Here is a 16,609-nt window from a genome sequence, read left to right on the forward strand (position 1 = left end):
TGCGCTCTGAGGAACACCCCTTGTGGAAGACTAGTGTCAACGACTCCCTCTGAAGTGACACAGAACCCTGGCTTCTAAAGGGTACAGGAGGGGACAACTAGGACAAGGGTGCTGCTCCACTCTGAGAAAGGAGTCTTGGCACAAGGCTCTTGTGTTCTGTGTACACCTGAAAGCCAGAGCAAAAGGACAGACCCTGGTTATGCCAGGTGTTGGTAGTCTACACAGAGTGCATTCCTGTGCGACGCATGCTGCTACAGGGTCGTGGCTGGGTCTGCTTTCATTTGAAAGGCACTGTGATCGCAGGACGCGAGTCTTGTGCCCCGGAATGCAAGGCCCAAGAGGCAGCAACTCTCTTGCAAGTCTTCTTCCCTCATGCAGGAGAGCAAACTTCTAAAGCTTTGCTGTGGATGCAGCAGCAAAGTGCTGTTCGCCCCAAGCAGAAAACCTCTGGAGAAGCTCAGCATTCACTGGGAAATCAATGTCAGTTCTGTGGCCAAGCCAGGCTTGTCTCAGCATAGTCTCCACAGTCTGGAGGGTGAAACCCGCATACAGCGAAACGCTCTTTACCCAGACTTTCCTTCTGCTCGAGAGAAAGCATGGTTGTGCTTATGGAAAGAGCAATAAGGAGAGGGACTCATCCGTTCACACGCTCCCAAGGAGAAGGTATGGGGAAGGCGCAATACACGCATCGGGAGTAGAGAGGAGACGGTGGCTTTGGTGTTGGCAAACAGAAGTGATGCTGGAAAGTATGCGCTCTGAGGAACACCCCTTGTGGAAGACTAGTGTCAACGACTCCCTCTGAGGTGACACAGAAACCTGGTTTCTAAAGGGTACAGGAGGGGACAACTAGGACAAGGGAGCTGCTCCACTCTGAGTAAGGTGTCTTGGCACAAGGCTCTTGTGTTCTGTGTACACCTGAAAGCCAGAGCAAAAGGACAGACCCTCGTTATGCCAGGTGTTGGTAGTCTACACAGAGTGCATTCTTGTGCGACGCACGCTGCTACAGGGTCGTGGCTGTGTCTGCTGTCATTTGAAAGGCACTGTGAACCCAGGACGCGTCTCTTCTGCCCCGGAATGCAAGGCCCAAGAGGCAGCAACTCTCTTGCAAGTCTTCTTCCCTCATGCAGGAGAGCAAACTTCTAAAGCTTTGCTGTGGATGCAGCAGCAAAGTGCTGTTCGCCCCAAGCAGAAAACCTCTGGAAAAGCTCAGCATTCACTGGGAAATCAATGTCAGTTCTGTGGCCAAGCCAGGCTTGTCTCAGCATAGTCTCCACAGTCTGGAGGGTGAAACCCGCATACAGCGAAACCCTCTTTACCCAGACTTTCCTTCTGCTCGAGAGATAAGCATGTTTGTGCTTATGGAAAGAGAAATAAGGAGAGGGACTCATCCGTTCACACGCTCCCAAGGAGAAGGTATTGGGAAGGCGCAATACACGCTTCGGGAGTAGAGAGGAGACGGTGGCTTTGGTGTTGGCAAACAGAAGTGATGCTGGAAAGTATGCGCTCTGAGGAACACCCCTTGTGGAAGACTAGTGTCAACGACTCCCTCTGAGGTGACACAGAAACCTGGTTTCTAAAGGGTACAGGAGGGGACAACTAGGACAAGGGAGCTGCTCCACTCTGAGTAAGGTGTCTTGGCACAAGGCTCTTGTGTTCTGTGTACACCTGAAAGCCAGAGCAAAAGGACAGACCCTCGTTATGCCAGGTGTTGGTAGTCTACACAGAGTGCATTCTTGTGCGACGCACGCTACTACAGGGTCGTGGGTGTGTCTGCTGTCATTTGAAAGGCACTGTGAACCCAGGACGCGTCTCTTCTGCCCCGGAATGCAAGGCCCAAGAGGCAGCAACTCTCTTGCAAGTCTTCTTCCCTCATGCAGGAGAGCAAACTTCTAAAGCTTTGCTGTGGATGCAGCAGCAAAGCGCTGTTCGCCCCAAGCAGAAAACCTCTGGAAAAGCTCAGCATTCACTGGGAAATCATGTCAGTTCTGTGGCCAAGCCAGGCTTGTCTCAGCATAGTCTCCACACGCTGGAGGGTGAAACCCGCATACAGCGAAACCCTCTTTACCCAGACTTTCCTTCTGCTCGAGAGATAAGCATGGTTGTGCTTATGGAAAGAGCAATAAGGAGAGGGACTCACCCGTTCACACGCTCCCAAGGAGAAGGTATGGCGAAGGCGCAATACCCGCTTCGGGAGTAGAGAGGAGACGGTGGCTTTGGTGTTGGCAAACAGAAGTGATGCTGGAAAGTATGCGCTCTGAGGAACACCCCTTGTGGAAGACTAGTGTGAACGACTCCCTCTGAGGTGACACCGAACCTTGGCTTCTAAAGGGTACAGGAGGGGACAACAAGGATAAGGGTGCTGCTCCACTCTGAGTAAGGTGTCTTGGCACAAGGCTCTTGTGTTCTGTGTACACCTGAACGCCAGAGCAAAAGAACAGTCCCTGGTTATGCCAGGTGTTGGTAGTCTACACAGAGTGCCTTCCTGTGCGACGCACGCTGCTACAGGGTCGTGGCTGTGTCTGCTGTCATTTGAAAGGCCCTGTGAACCCAGGACGCGAGTCTTGTGCCCCGGAATGCAAGGCCCAAGAGGCAGCAACTCTCTTGCAAGTCTTCTTCCCTCATGCAGGAGAGCAAACTTCTAAAGCTTTGCTGTGGATGCAGCAGCAAAGTGCTGTTCGCCCCAAGCAGAAAACCTCTGGAAAAGCTCAGCATTCACCGGGAAATCAATGTCAGTTCTGTGGCCAAGCCAGGCTTGTCTCAGCATAGTCTCCACAGTCTGGAGGGTGAAACCCGCATACAGCGAAACCCTCTTTACCCAGACTTTCCTTCTGCTCGAGAGATAAGCATGGTTGTGCTTATGGAAAGAGCAATAAGGAGAGGGACTCACCCGTTCACACGCTCCCAAGGAGAAGGTATGGGGAAGGCGCAATACCCGCTTCGGGAGAAGAGAGGAGACGTTGGCTTTGGTGTTGGCAAACAGAAGTGATGCTGGAAAGTATGCGCTCTGAGGAACACCCCTTAGGGGATAACTAGTGTCATCGACTCCCTCTGAGGTGACACAGAACCCTGGATTCTTAAGGGTACATGACGGGACAACTAGGACAAGGGTGCTGCTCCACTCTGAGAAAGGTGTCTTGGCACAAGGCTCTTGTGTTCTGTGTACACCTGAACGCCAGAGCAAAAGGACAGACCCTGGTTATGCCAGGTGTTGGTAGTCTACACAGAGTGCATTCCTGTGAGACGCAGGCTGCAACAGGGTCGTGGCTGTGTCTGCTGTCATTAGAAAGGCACTGTGAACCCAGGACGCGAGTCTTGTGCCCCGGAATGGAAGGCCCAAGAGGCAGCAACTCTCTTGCAAGTCTTCTTCCCTCATGCAGGAGAGCAAACTTCTAAAGCTTTGCTGTGGATGCAGCAGCAAAGTGCTGTTCGCCCCAAGCAGAAAACCTCTGGAAAAGCTCCGCATTCACTGGGAAATCAATGTCAGTTCTGTGGCCAAGCCAGGCTTGTCTCAGCATAGTCTCCACAGTCTGAAGGGTGAAACCCGCATACAGCGAAACCCTCTTTACCCAGACTTTCCTTCTGCTCGAGAGATAAGCATGGTTGTGCTTATGGAAAGAGCAATAAGGAGAAGGACTCACCCGTTCACACGCTCCCAAGGAGAAGGTATGGGGAAGGCGCAATAACCGCTTCGGGAGTTGAGATGAGACTTTGGCTTTGGTGTTGGCAAACAGAAGTGATGCTGGAAAGTATGCGCTCTGAGGAACACCCCTTGTGGAAGACTAGTGTCAACTACTCCCTCTGAAGTGACACAGAACCCTGGCTTCTAAAGGGTAAAGGAGGGGACAACTAGGACAAAGGTGCTGCTCCACTCTGAGAAAGGAGTCTTGGCACAAGGCTCTTGTGTTCTGTGTACACCTGAACGCCAGAGCAAAAGGACAGACCCTGGTTATGCCAGGTGATGGTAGTCTACACAGAGTGCATTCCTGTGCGACGCACGCTGCTACAGGGTCGTGGCTGTGTCTGCTGTAATTTGAAAGGCACTGTGAACCCAGGACGCGAGTCTTGTGCCCCGGAATGCAGGGCCCATGAGGCAGCAACTCTCTTGCAAGTCTTCTTCCCAAATGCAGGAGAGCAAACTTCTAAAGCTTTGCTGTGGATGCAGCAGCAAAGTGCTGTTCGCCCCAAGCAGAAAACCTCTGGAAAAGCTCAGCATTCACTGGGAAATCAGTGTCAGTTCTGTGGCCAAGCCAGTCTTGTCTCAGCATAGTCTCCACAGTCTGGAGGGTGAAACCCGCATACAGCGAAACCCTCTTTACCCAGACTTTCCTTCTGCTCGAGAGATAAGCATGGTTTGCTTATGGAAAGAGCAATAAGGAGAGGGACTCACCCGTTCACACGTTCCCAAGGAGAAGGTATGAGGAAGGCGCAATACCCGCTTCGGGAGTAGAGAGGAGACGGTGGCTTTGGTGTTGGCAAACAGAAGTGATGCTGGAAAGTATGCGCTCTGAGGAACACCCCTTGTGGAAGACTAGTGTCAACGACTCCCTCGGAGGTGAAACAGAACCCTGGCTTCTAAAGGGTACAGGAGGGGAAAACTAGGACAAGGGTGTTGCTCCACTCTGAGAAAGGAGTCTTGGCACAAGGCTCTTGTGTTCTGTGTACACCTGAACGCCAGAGCAAAAGGAATGTCCCTGGTTATGACAGGTGTTGGTAGTCTACACAGAGTGCATTCCTGTGCGACGCACGCTGCTACAGGGTCGTGGCTGTGTCTGCTCTCATTTGAAAGGCACTGTGAACCCAGGACGCGAGTCTTGTGCCCCGGAATGCAAGGCCCAAGAGGCAGCAACTCTCTTGCAAGTCTTCTTCCCTCATGCAGGAGAGCAAACTTCTAAAGCTTTGCTGTGGATGCAGCAGCAAAGTGCTGTTCGCCCCAAGCAGAAAACCTCTGGAAAAGCTCAGCATTCACTGGGAAATCATGTCAGTTCTGTGGCCAAGCCAGGCTTGTCTCAGCATAGTCTCCACACGCCGGAGGGTGAAACCCGCATACAGCGAAACCCTCTTTGCCCAGACATTCCTTCTGCTCGAGAGATAAGCATGGTTGTGCTTATGGAAAGAGCAATAAGGAGAGGGACTCACCCGTTCACACGCTCCCAAGGAGAAGGTATGGGGAAGGCGCAATACCCGCTTCGGGAGTAGAGAGGAGACGGTGGCTTTGGTGTTGGCAAACAGAAATGATGCTGGAAAGTATGCGCTCTGAGGAACACCCCTTGTGGAAGACTAGTGTCAACGACTCGCTCTGAGGTGACACGGAACCCTGGCTTCTAAAGGGTACAGGAGGGGACAACTAGGACAAGGGTGTTGCTCCACTCTGAGAAAGGAGTCTTGGCACAAGGCTCTTGTGTTCTGTGTACACCTGAACGCCAGAGCAAAAGGAATGTCCCTGGTTATGCCAGGTGTTGGTAGTCTACACAGAGTGCATTCCTGTGCGACGCACGCTGCTACAGGGTCGTGGCTGTGTCTGCTGTCATTAGAAAGGCACTGTGAACCCAGGACGCGAGTCTTGTGCCCCGAAATGGAAGGCCCAAGAGGCAGCAACTCTCTTGCAATTCTTCTTCCCTCATGCAGGAGAGCAAACTTCTAAAGCTTTGCTGTGGATGCAGCAGCAAAGTGCTGTTCGTCCCAAGCAGAAAACCTCTGGAAAAGCTCAGCATTCACTGGGAAATCAATGTCAGTTCTGTGGCCAAGCCAGGCTTGTCTCAGCATAGTCTCCACCGTCTGAAGGGTGAAACCCGCATACAGCGAAACCCTCTTTACCCAGACTTTCCTTCTGCTCGAGAGATAAGCATGGTTGTGCTTATGGAAAGAGCCATAAGGAGAGGGACTCACCCGTTCACACGCTCCCAAGGAGAAGGTATGGGGAAGGCGCAATACCCGCTTCGGGAGTAGAGATGAGACTTTGGCTTTGGTGTTGGCAAACAGAAGTGATGCTGGAAAGTATGCGCTCTGAGGAACACCCCTTGTGGAAGACTAGTGTCAACTACTCCCTCTGAAGTGACACAGAACCCTGGCTTCTAAAGGGTACAAGAGGGGACAACTAGGACAAGGGTGCTGCTCCACTCTGAGAAAGGAGTCTTGGAACAAGGCTCTTGTGTTCTGTGTACACCTGAACGCCAGAGCAAAAGGACAGACCCTGGTTATGCCAGGTGATGGTAGTCTACACAGAGTGCATTCCTGTGCGACGCACGCTGCTACAGGGTCGTGGCTGTGTCTGCTGTCATTTGAAAGGCACTGTGAACCCAGGACGCGAGTCTTGTGCCCCGGAATGCAGGGCCCATGAGGCAGCAACTCTCTTGCAAGTCTTCTTCCCTCATGCAGGAGTGCAAACTTCTAAAGCTTTGCTGTGGATGCAGCAGCAAAGTGCTGTTCGCCCCAAGCAGAAAACCTCTGGAAAAGCTCAGCATTCACTGGGAAATCAGTGTCAGTTCTGTGGCCAAGCCAGGCTTGTCTCAGCATAGTCTCCACAGTCTGGAGGGTGAAACCCGCATACAGCGAAACCCTCTTTACCCAGACTTTCCTTCTGCTCGAGAGATAAGCATGGTTGTGCTTATGGAAAGAGCAATAAGGAGAGGGACTCACCCGTTCACACGTTCCCAAGGAGAAGGTATGAGGAAGGCGCAATACCCGCTTCGGGAGTAGAGAGGAGACGGTGGCTTTGGTGTTGGCAAACAGAAGTGATGCTGGAAAGTATGCGCTCTGAGGAACACCCCTTGTGGAAGACTAGTGTCAACGACTCCCTCTGAGGTGACACCGAACCTTGGTTTCTAAAGGGTACAGGAGGGGACAACAAGGACAAGGGTGCTGCTCCACTCTGAGTAAGGTGTCTTGGCACAAGGCTCTTGTGTTCTGTGTACACCTGAACGCCAGAGCAAAAGGAAAGACCCTGGTTATGCCACGTGTTGGTAGTCTACACAGAGTGCATTCCTGTGCGACGCACGCTGCTACAGGGTCGTGGCTGTGTCTGCTGTCATTTGAAAGGCACTGTGAACCCAGGACGCGAGTCTTGTGCCCCGGAATGCAAGGCCCAAGAGGCAGCAACTCTCTTGCAAGTCTTCTTCCCTCATGCAGGAGAGCAAACTTCTAAAGCTTTGCTGTGGATGCAGCAGCAAAGTGCTGTTCGCCCCAAGCAGAAAACCTCTGGAAAAGCTCAGCATTCACTGGGAAATCAATGTCAGTTCTGTGGCCAAGCCAGGCTTATCTCAGCATAGTCTCCACAGTCTGGAGGGTGAAACCCGCATACAGCGAAACCCTCTTTACCCAGACTTTCCTTCTGCTCGAGAGATAAGCATGGTTTTACTTATGGAAAGAGCAATAAGGAGAGGGACTCATCCGTTCACACGCTCCCAAGGAGAAGGTATGGGGAAGGCGCAATACCCGCTTCGGGAGTAGAGAGAAGACGTTGGCTTTGGTGTTGGCAAACACAAGTCATGCTGGAACGTATGCGCTCTGAGGAACACCCCTTGTGGAAGACTAGTGTCATCGACTCCCTCTGAGGTGACACAGAACCCTGGCTTCTTAAGGGTACAGGACGGGACAACTAGGACAAGGGTGCTGCTCCACTCTGAGAAAGGAGTCTAGGCACAAGGCTCTTGTGTTCTGTGTACACCTGAACGCCAGAGAAAAAGGACAGACCCTGGTTATGCCAGGTGTTGGTAGTCTACACAGAGTGCATTCCTGTGCGATGCACGCTGCTACAGGGTCGTGGCTGTGTCTGCTCTCATTTGAAAGGCACTGTGAACCCAGGACGTGAGTCTTGTGCCCCGGAATGCAAAGCCCAAGAGGCAGCAACTCTCTTGCAAGTCTTCTTCCCTCATGCAGGAGAGCAAACTTCTAAAGCTTTGCTGTGGATGCAGCTGCAAAGTGCTTTTCGCCCCAAGCAGAAAACCTCTGGGAAAGCTCAGCATTCACTGCGAAATCAATGGCAGTTCTGTGGCCAAGCCAGGCTTGTCTCAGCATAGTCTCCACAGTCTGGAGGATGAAACCCGCATACAGCGAAACCCTCTTTACCCCGACTTTCCTTCTGCTCCTGAGACAATCATGGTTGTGCTTATGGAAAGGGCAATAAGTTGAGGGACTCACCCGTTCATACGCTCCCAAGGAGAAGGTATGGGGAAGGCGCAATACCTGCTTCGGGAGTAGAGAGGAGACGGTAGCTTTGGTGTTGGCAAACAGAATTGATGCTGGAAAGTATGCGCTCTGAGGAACACCCCTTGTGGAAGACTAGTGTCAACGACTCCCTCTGAAGTGACACAGAACCCTGGCTTCTAAAGGGTACAGGAGGGGACAACTAGGACAAGGGTGCTGCTCCACTCTGAGAAAGGAGTCTTGGCACAAGGCTCTTGTGTTCTGTGTACACCTGAAAGCCAGAGCAAAAGGACAGACCCTGGTTATGCCAGGTGTTGGTAGTCTACACAGAGTGCATTCCTGTGCGACGCATGCTGCTACAGGGTCGTGGTTGGGTCTGCTTTCATTTGAAAGGCACTGTGATCGCAGGACGCGAGTCTTGTGCCCCGGAATGCAAGGCCCAAGAGGCAGCAACTCTCTTGCAAGTCTTCTTCCCTCATGCAGGAGAGCAAACTTCTAAAGCTTTGCTGTGGATGCAGCAGCAAAGTGCTCTTCGCCCCAAGCAGAAAACCTCTGGAGAAGCTCAGCATTCACTGGGAAATCAATGTCAGTTCTGTGGCCAAGCCAGGCTTGTCTCAGCATAGTCTCCACAGTCTGGAGGGTGAAACCCGCATACAGCGAAACCCTCTTTACCCAGACTTTCCTTCTGCTCGAGAGATAAGCATGGTTGTGCTTATGGAAAGAGCAATAAGGAGAGGGACTCATCCGTTCACACGCTCCCAAGGAGAAGGTATGGGGAAGGCGCAATACACGCTTCGGGAGTAGAGAGGAGACTGTGGCTTTGGTGTTGGCAAACAGAAGTGATGCTGGAAAGTATGCGCTCTGAGGAACACCCCTTGTGGAAGACTAGTGTCAACGACTCCCTCTGAGGTGACACAGAAACCTGGTTTCTAAAGGGTACAGGAGGGGACAACTAGGACAAGGGAGCTGCTCCACTCTGAGTAAGGTGTCTTGGCACAAGGCTCTTGTGTTCTGTGTACACCTGAAAGCCAGAGCAAAAGGACAGACCCTCGTTATGCCAGGTGTTGGTAGTCTACACAGAGTGCATTCTTGTGCGACGCACGCTGCTACAGGGTCGTGGCTGTGTCTGCTGTCATTTGAAAGGCACTGTGAACCCAGGACGCGTCTCTTCTGCCCCGGAATGCAAGGCCCAAGAGGCAGCAACTCTCTTGCAAGTCTTCTTCCCTCATGCAGGAGAGCAAACTTCTAAAGCTTTGCTGTGGATGCAGCAGCAAAGTGCTGTTCGCCCCAAGCAGAAAACCTCTGGAAAAGCTCAGCATTCACTGGGAAATCATGTCAGTTCTGTGGCCAAGCCAGGCTTGTCTCAGCATAGTCTCCACACGCCGGAGGGTGAAACCCGCATACAGCGAAACCCTCTTTACCCAGACTTTCCTTCTGCTCGAGAGATAAGCATGGTTGTGCTTATGGAAAGAGCAATAAGGAGAGGGACTCACCCGTTCACACGCTCCCAAGGAGAAGGTATGGGGAAGGCGCAATACCCGCTTCGGGAGTAGAGAGGAGACGGTGGCTTTGGTGTTGGCAAACAGAAGTGATGCTGGAAAGTATGCGCTCTGAGGAACACCCCTTGTGGAAGACTAGTGTCAACGACTCCCTCTGAGGTGACACCGAACCTTGGTTTCTAAAGGGTACAGGAGGGGACAACAAGGACAAGGGTGCTGCTCCACTCTGAGTAAGGTGTCTTGGCACAAGGCTCTTGTGTTCTGTGTACACCTGAACGCCAGAGCAAAAGGAAAGACCCTGGTTATGCCACGTGTTGGTAGTCTACACAGAGTGCATTCCTGTGCGACGCACGCTGCTACAGGGTCGTGGCTGTGTCTGCTGTCATTTGAAAGGCACTGTGAACCCAGGACGCGAGTCTTGTGCCCCGGAATGCAAGGCCCAAGAGGCAGCAACTCTCTTGCAAGTCTTCTTCCCTCATGCAGGAGAGCAAACTTCTAAAGCTTTGCTGTGGATGCAGCAGCAAAGTGCTGTTCGCCCCAAGCAGAAAACCTCTGGAAAAGCTCAGCATTCACTGGGAAATCAATGTCAGTTCTGTGGCCAAGCCAGGCTTGTCTCAGCATAGTCTCCACAGTCTGGAGGGTGAAACCCGCATACAGCGAAACCCTCTTTACCCAGACTTTCCTTCTGCTCGAGAGATAAGCATGGTTTTACTTATGGAAAGAGCAATAAGGAGAGGGACTCATCCGTTCACACGCTCCCAAGGAGAAGGTATGGGGAAGGCGCAATACCCGCTTCGGGAGTAGAGAGAAGACGTTGGCTTTGGTGTTGGCAAACACAAGTCATGCTGGAACGTATGCGCTCTGAGGAACACCCCTTGTGGAAGACTAGTGTCATCGACTCCCTCTGAGGTGACACAGAACCCTGGCTTCTTAAGGGTACAGGACGGGACAACTAGGACAAGGGTGCTGCTCCACTCTGAGAAAGGAGTCAAGGCACAAGGCTCTTGTGTTCTGTGTACACCTGAACGCCAGAGCAAAAGGACAGACCCTGCTTATGCCAGGTGTTGGTAGTCTACACAGAGTGCATTCCTGTGCGACGCACGCTGCTACAGGGTCGTGGCTGTGTCTGCTCTCATTTGAAAGGCACTGTGAACCCAGGACGTGAGTCTTGTGCCCCGGAATGCAAAGCCCAAGAGGCAGCAACTCTCTTGCAAGTCTTCTTCCCTCATGCAGGAGAGCAAACTTCTAAAGCTTTGCTGTGGATGCAGCTGCAAAGTGCTTTTCGCCCCAAGCAGAAAACCTCTGGAAAAGCTCAGCATTCACTGGGAAATCAATGTCAGTTCTGTGGGCAAGCCAGGCTTGTCTCAGCATAGTCTCCACAGTCTGGAGGGTGAAACCCGCATACAGCGAAACCCTCTTTACCCCGACTTTCCTTCTGCTCCTGAGACAATCATGGTTGTGCTTATGGAAAGGGCAATAAGGAGAGGGACTCACCCGTTCATACGCTCCCAAGGAGAAGGTATGGGGAAGGCGCAATACCTGCTTCGGGAGTAGAGAGGAGACGGTGGCTTTGGTGTTGGCAAACAGAATTGATGCTGGAAAGTATGCGCTCTGAGGAACACCCCTTGTGGAAGACTAGTGTCAACGACTCCCTCTGAAGTGACACAGAACCCTGGCTTCTAAAGGGTACAGGAGGGGACAACTAGGACAAGGGTGCTGCTCCACTCTGAGAAAGGAGTCTTGGCACAAGGCTCTTCTGTTCTGTGTACACCTGAAAGCCAGAGCAAAAGGACAGACCCTGGTTATGCCAGGTGTTGGTAGTCTACACAGAGTGCATTCCTGTGCGACGCATGCTGCTACAGGGTCGTGGCTGGGTCTGCTTTCATTTGAAAGGCACTGTGATCGCAGGACGCGAGTCTTGTGCCCCGGAATGCAAGGCCCAAGAGGCAGCAACTCTCTTGCAAGTCTTCTTCCCTCATGCAGGAGAGCAAACTTCTAAAGCTTTGCTGTGGATGCAGCAGCAAAGTGCTGTTCGCCCCAAGCAGAAAACCTCTGGAGAAGCTCAGCATTCACTGGGAAATCAATGTCATTCTGTGGCCAAGCCAGGCTTGTCTCAGCATAGTCTCCACAGTCTGGAGGGTGAAACCCGCATACAGCGAAACCCTCTTTACCCAGACTTTCCTTCTGCTCGAGAGATAAGCATGGTTGTGCTTATGGAAAGAGCAATAAGGAGAGGGACTCATCCGTTCACACGCTCCCAAGGAGAAGGTATGGGGAAGGCGCAATACCCGCTTCGGGAGTAGAGAGGAGACGGTGGCTTTGGTGTTGGCAAACAGAAGTGATGCTGGAAAGTATGCGCTCTGAGGAACACCCCTTGGCGGAAAACTAGTGTCATCGACACCCTCTGAGGTGACACAGAACCCTGGCTTCTTAAGGGTACAGGAGGGGACAACTAGGACAAGGGTGCTGCTCCACTCTGAGAAAGGAGTCTTGGCACAAGGCTCTTGTGTTCTGTGTACACCTGAAAGCCAGAGCAAAAGGACAGACCCTCGTTATGCCAGGTGTTGGTAGTCTACACAGAGTGCATTCTTGTGCGACGCACGCTGCTACAGGGTCGTGGCTGTGTCTGCTGTCATTTGAAAGGCACTGTGAACCCAGGACGCGTCTCTTCTGCCCCGGAATGCAAGGCCCAAGAGGCAGCAACTCTCTTGCAAGTCTTCTTCCCTCATGCAGGAGAGCAAACTTCTAAAGCTTTGCTGTGGATGCAGCAGCAAAGTGCTGTTCGCCCCAAGCAGAAAACCTCTGGAAAAGCTCAGCATTCACTGGGAAATCATGTCAGTTCTGTGGCCAAGCCAGGCTTGTCTCAGCATAGTCTCCACAGCCTGGAGGGTGAAACCCGCATACAGCGAAACCCTCTTTACCCAGACTTTCCTTCTGCTCGAGAGATAAGCATGGTTGTGCTTATGGAAAGAGCAATAAGGAGAGGGACTCACCCGTTCACACGCTCCCAAGGAGAAGGTATGGGGAAGGCGCAATACCCGCTTCGGGAGTAGAGAGGAGACGGTGGCTTTGGTGTTGGCAAACAGAAGTGATGCTGGAAAGTATGCGCTCTGAGGAACACCCCTTGTGGAAGACTAGTGTCAACGACTCCCTCTGAGGTGACACCGAACCTTGGTTTCTAAAGGGTACAGGAGGGGACAACAAGGACAAGGGTGCTGCTCCACTCTGAGTAAGGTGTCTTGGCACAAGGCTCTTGTGTTCTGTGTACACCTGAACGCCAGAGCAAAAGGAAAGACCCTGGTTATGCCACGTGTTGGTAGTCTACACAGAGTGCATTCCTGTGCGACGCACGCTGCTACAGGGTCGTGGCTGTGTCTGCTGTCATTTGAAAGGCACTGTGAACCCAGGACGCGAGTCTTGTGCCCCGGAATGCAAGGCCCAAGAGGCAGCAACTCTCTTGCAAGTCTTCTTCCCTCATGCAGGAGAGCAAACTTCTAAAGCTTTGCTGTGGATGCAGCAGCAAAGTGCTGTTCGCCCCAAGCAGAAAACCTCTGGAAAAGCTCAGCATTCACTGGGAAATCAATGTCAGTTCTGTGGCCAAGCCAGGCTTGTCTCAGCATAGTCTCCACAGTCTGGAGGGTGAAACCCGCATACAGCGAAACCCTCTTTACCCAGACTTTCCTTCTGCTCGAGAGATAAGCATGGTTTTACTTATGGAAAGAGCAATAAGGAGAGGGACTCATCCGTTCACACGCTCCCAAGGAGAAGGTATGGGGAAGGCGCAATACCCGCTTCGGGAGTAGAGAGAAGACGTTGGCTTTGGTGTTGGCAAACACAAGTCATGCTGGAACGTATGCGCTCTGAGGAACACCCCTTGTGGAAGACTAGTGTCATCGACTCCCTCTGAGGTGACACAGAACCCTGGCTTCTTAAGGGTACAGGAGGGGACAACTAGGACAAGGGTGCTGCTCCACTCTGAGAAAGGAGTCTTGGCACAAGGCTCTTGTGTTCTGTGTACACCTGAACGCCAGAGCAAAAGGACAGACCCTGGTTATGCCAGGTGTTGGTAGTCTACACAGAGTGCATTCCTGTGCGACGCACGCTGCTACAGGGTCGTGGCTGTGTCTGCTCTCATTTGAAAGGCACTGTGAACCCAGGACGTGAGTCTTGTGCCCCGGAATGCAAAGCCCAAGAGGCAGCAACTCTCTTGCAAGTCTTCTTCCCTCATGCAGGAGAGCAAACTTCTAAAGCTTTGCTGTGGATGCAGCTGCAAAGTGCTTTTCGCCCCAAGCAGAAAACCTCTGGAAAAGCTCAGCATTCACTGGGAAATCAATGTCAGTTCTGTGGCCAAGCCAGGCTTGTCTCAGCATAGTCTCCACAGTCTGGAGGGTGAAACCCGCATACAGCGAAACCCTCTTTACCCCGACTTTCCTTCTGCTCCTGAGACAATCATGGTTGTGCTTATGGAAAGGGCAATAAGGAGAGGGACTCACCCGTTCATACGCTCCCAAGGAGAAGGTATGGGGAAGGCGCAATACCTGCTTCGGGAGTAGAGAGGAGACGGTGGCTTTGGTGTTGGCAAACAGAATTGATGCTGGAAAGTATGCGCTCTGAGGAACACCCCTTGTGGAAGACTAGTGTGAACGACTCCCTCTGAGGTGACACCGAACCTTGGCTTCTAAAGGGTACAGGAGGGGACAACAAGGACAAGGGTGCTGCTCCACTCTGAGAAAGGAGTCTTGGCACAAGGCTCTTGTGTTCTGTGTACACCTGAAAGCCAGAGCAAAAGAACAGTCCCTGGTTATGCCAGGTGTTGGTAGTCTACACAGAGTGCATTCCTGTGCGACGCATGCTGCTACAGGGTCGTGGCTGTGTCTGCTGTCATTTGAAAGGCACTGTGAACACAGGACGCGAGTCTTGTGCCCCGGAATGCAAGGCCCAAGAGGCAGCAACTCTCTTGCAAGTCTTCTTCCCTCATGCAGGAGAGCAAACTTCTAAATCTTTGCTGTGGATGCAGCAGCAAAGTGCTCTTCGCCCCAAGCAGAAAACCTCTGGAAAAGCTCAGCATTCACAGGGAAATCAATGTCAGTTCTGTGGCCAAGCCAGGCTTGTCTCAGCATAGTCTCCACAGTCTGGAGGGTGAAACCCGCATACAGCGAAACCCTCTTTACCCAGACTTTCCTTCTGCTCGAGAGAAAGCATGGTTGTGCTTATGGAAAGAGCAATAAGGAGAGGGACTCATCCGTTCACACGCTCCCAAGGAGAAGGTATGAGGAAGGCGCAATACACGCATCGGGAGTAGAGAGGAGACGGTGGCTTTGGTGTTGGCAAACAGAAGTGATGCTGGAAAGTATGCGCTCTGAGGAACACCCCTTGTGGAAGACTAGTGTCAACGACTCCCTCTGAGGTGACACAGAAACCTGGTTTCTAAAGGGTACAGGAGGGGACAACTAGGACAAGGGAGCTGCTCCACTCTGAGTAAGGTGTCTTGGCACAAGGCTCTTGTGTTCTGTGTACACCTGAAAGCCAGAGCAAAAGGACATACCCTCGTTATGCCAGGTGTTGGTAGTCTACACAGAGTGCATTCTTGTGCGACGCACGCTGCTACAGGGTCGTGGCTGTGTCTGCTGTCATTTGAAAGGCACTGTGAACCCAGGTCGCGTCTCTTCTGCCCCGGAATGCAAGGCCCAAGAGGCAGCAACTCTCTTGCAAGTCTTCTTCCCTCATGCAGGAGAGCAAACTTCTAAAGCGTTGCTGTGGATGCAGCAGCAAAGTGCTGTTCGCCCCAAGCAGAAAACCTCTGGAAAAGCTCAGCATTCACTGGGAAATCATGTCAGTTCTGTGGCCAAGCCAGGCTTGTCTCAGCATAGTCTCCACAGCCTGGAGGGTGAAACCCGCATACAGCGAAACCCTCTTTAACCAGACTTTCCTTCTGCTCGAGAGATAAGCATGGTTGTGCTTATGGAAAGAGCAATAAGGAGAGGGACTCACCCGTTCACACGCTCCCAAGGAGAAGGTATGGGGAAGGCGCAATACCCGCTTCGGGAGTAGAGAGGAGACGGTGGCTTTGGTGTTGGCAAACAGAAGTGATGCTGGAAAGTATGCGCTCTGAGGAACACCCCTTGTGGAAGACTAGTGTGAACGACTCCCTCTGAGGTGACACCGAACCTTGGCTTCTAAAGGGTACAGGAGGGGACAACAAGGACAAGGGTGCTGCTCCACTCTGAGTAAGGTGTCTTGGCACAAGGCTCTTGTGTTCTGTGTACACCTGAACGCCAGAGCAAAAGGACAGACCCTGGTTATGCCACGTGTTGGTAGTCTACACAGAGTGCATTCCTGTGCGACGCACGCTGCTACAGGGTCGTGGCTGTGTCTGCTGTCATTTGAAAGGCACTGTGAACCCAGGACGCGAGTCTTGTGCCCCGGAATGCAAGGCCCAATAGGCAGCAACTCTCTTGCAAGTCTTCTTCCCTCACGCAGGAGAGCAAACTTCTAAAGCTTTGCTGTGGATGCAGTAGCAAAGTGCTGTTCGTCCCAAGCAGAAAACCTCTGGAAAAGCTCAGCATTCACTGGGAAATCAATGTCAGTTCTGTGGGCAAGCCAGGCTTGTCTCAGCATAGTCTCCACAGTATGGAGGGTGAAACCCGCATACAGCGAAACCCTCTTTACCCAGACATTCCTTTTGCTCGAGAGATAAGCATGGTTGTGCTTATGGAAAGAGCAAAAAGGAGAGGGACTCACCCGTTCACACGCTCCCAAGGATAAGGTATGGGGAAGGCGCAATACCCGCTTCGGGAGAAGAGAGGAGACGTTGGCTTTGGTGTTGGCAAACAGAAGTGATGCTGGAAAGTATGCGCTCTGAGGAACACCCCTTGGCGGAAAACTAGTGTCATCGACACCCTCTGAGGTGACACAGAACCCTGGCTTCTTAAGGGTACAGGAGGGGACAACTAGGACAAGGGTGCTGC

The sequence above is a fragment of the Neovison vison genome, chromosome 9 (genome assembly GCF_020171115.1).
Source record: "Neovison vison isolate M4711 chromosome 9, ASM_NN_V1, whole genome shotgun sequence".
NCBI lineage: Eukaryota > Metazoa > Chordata > Mammalia > Carnivora > Mustelidae > Neogale > Neogale vison.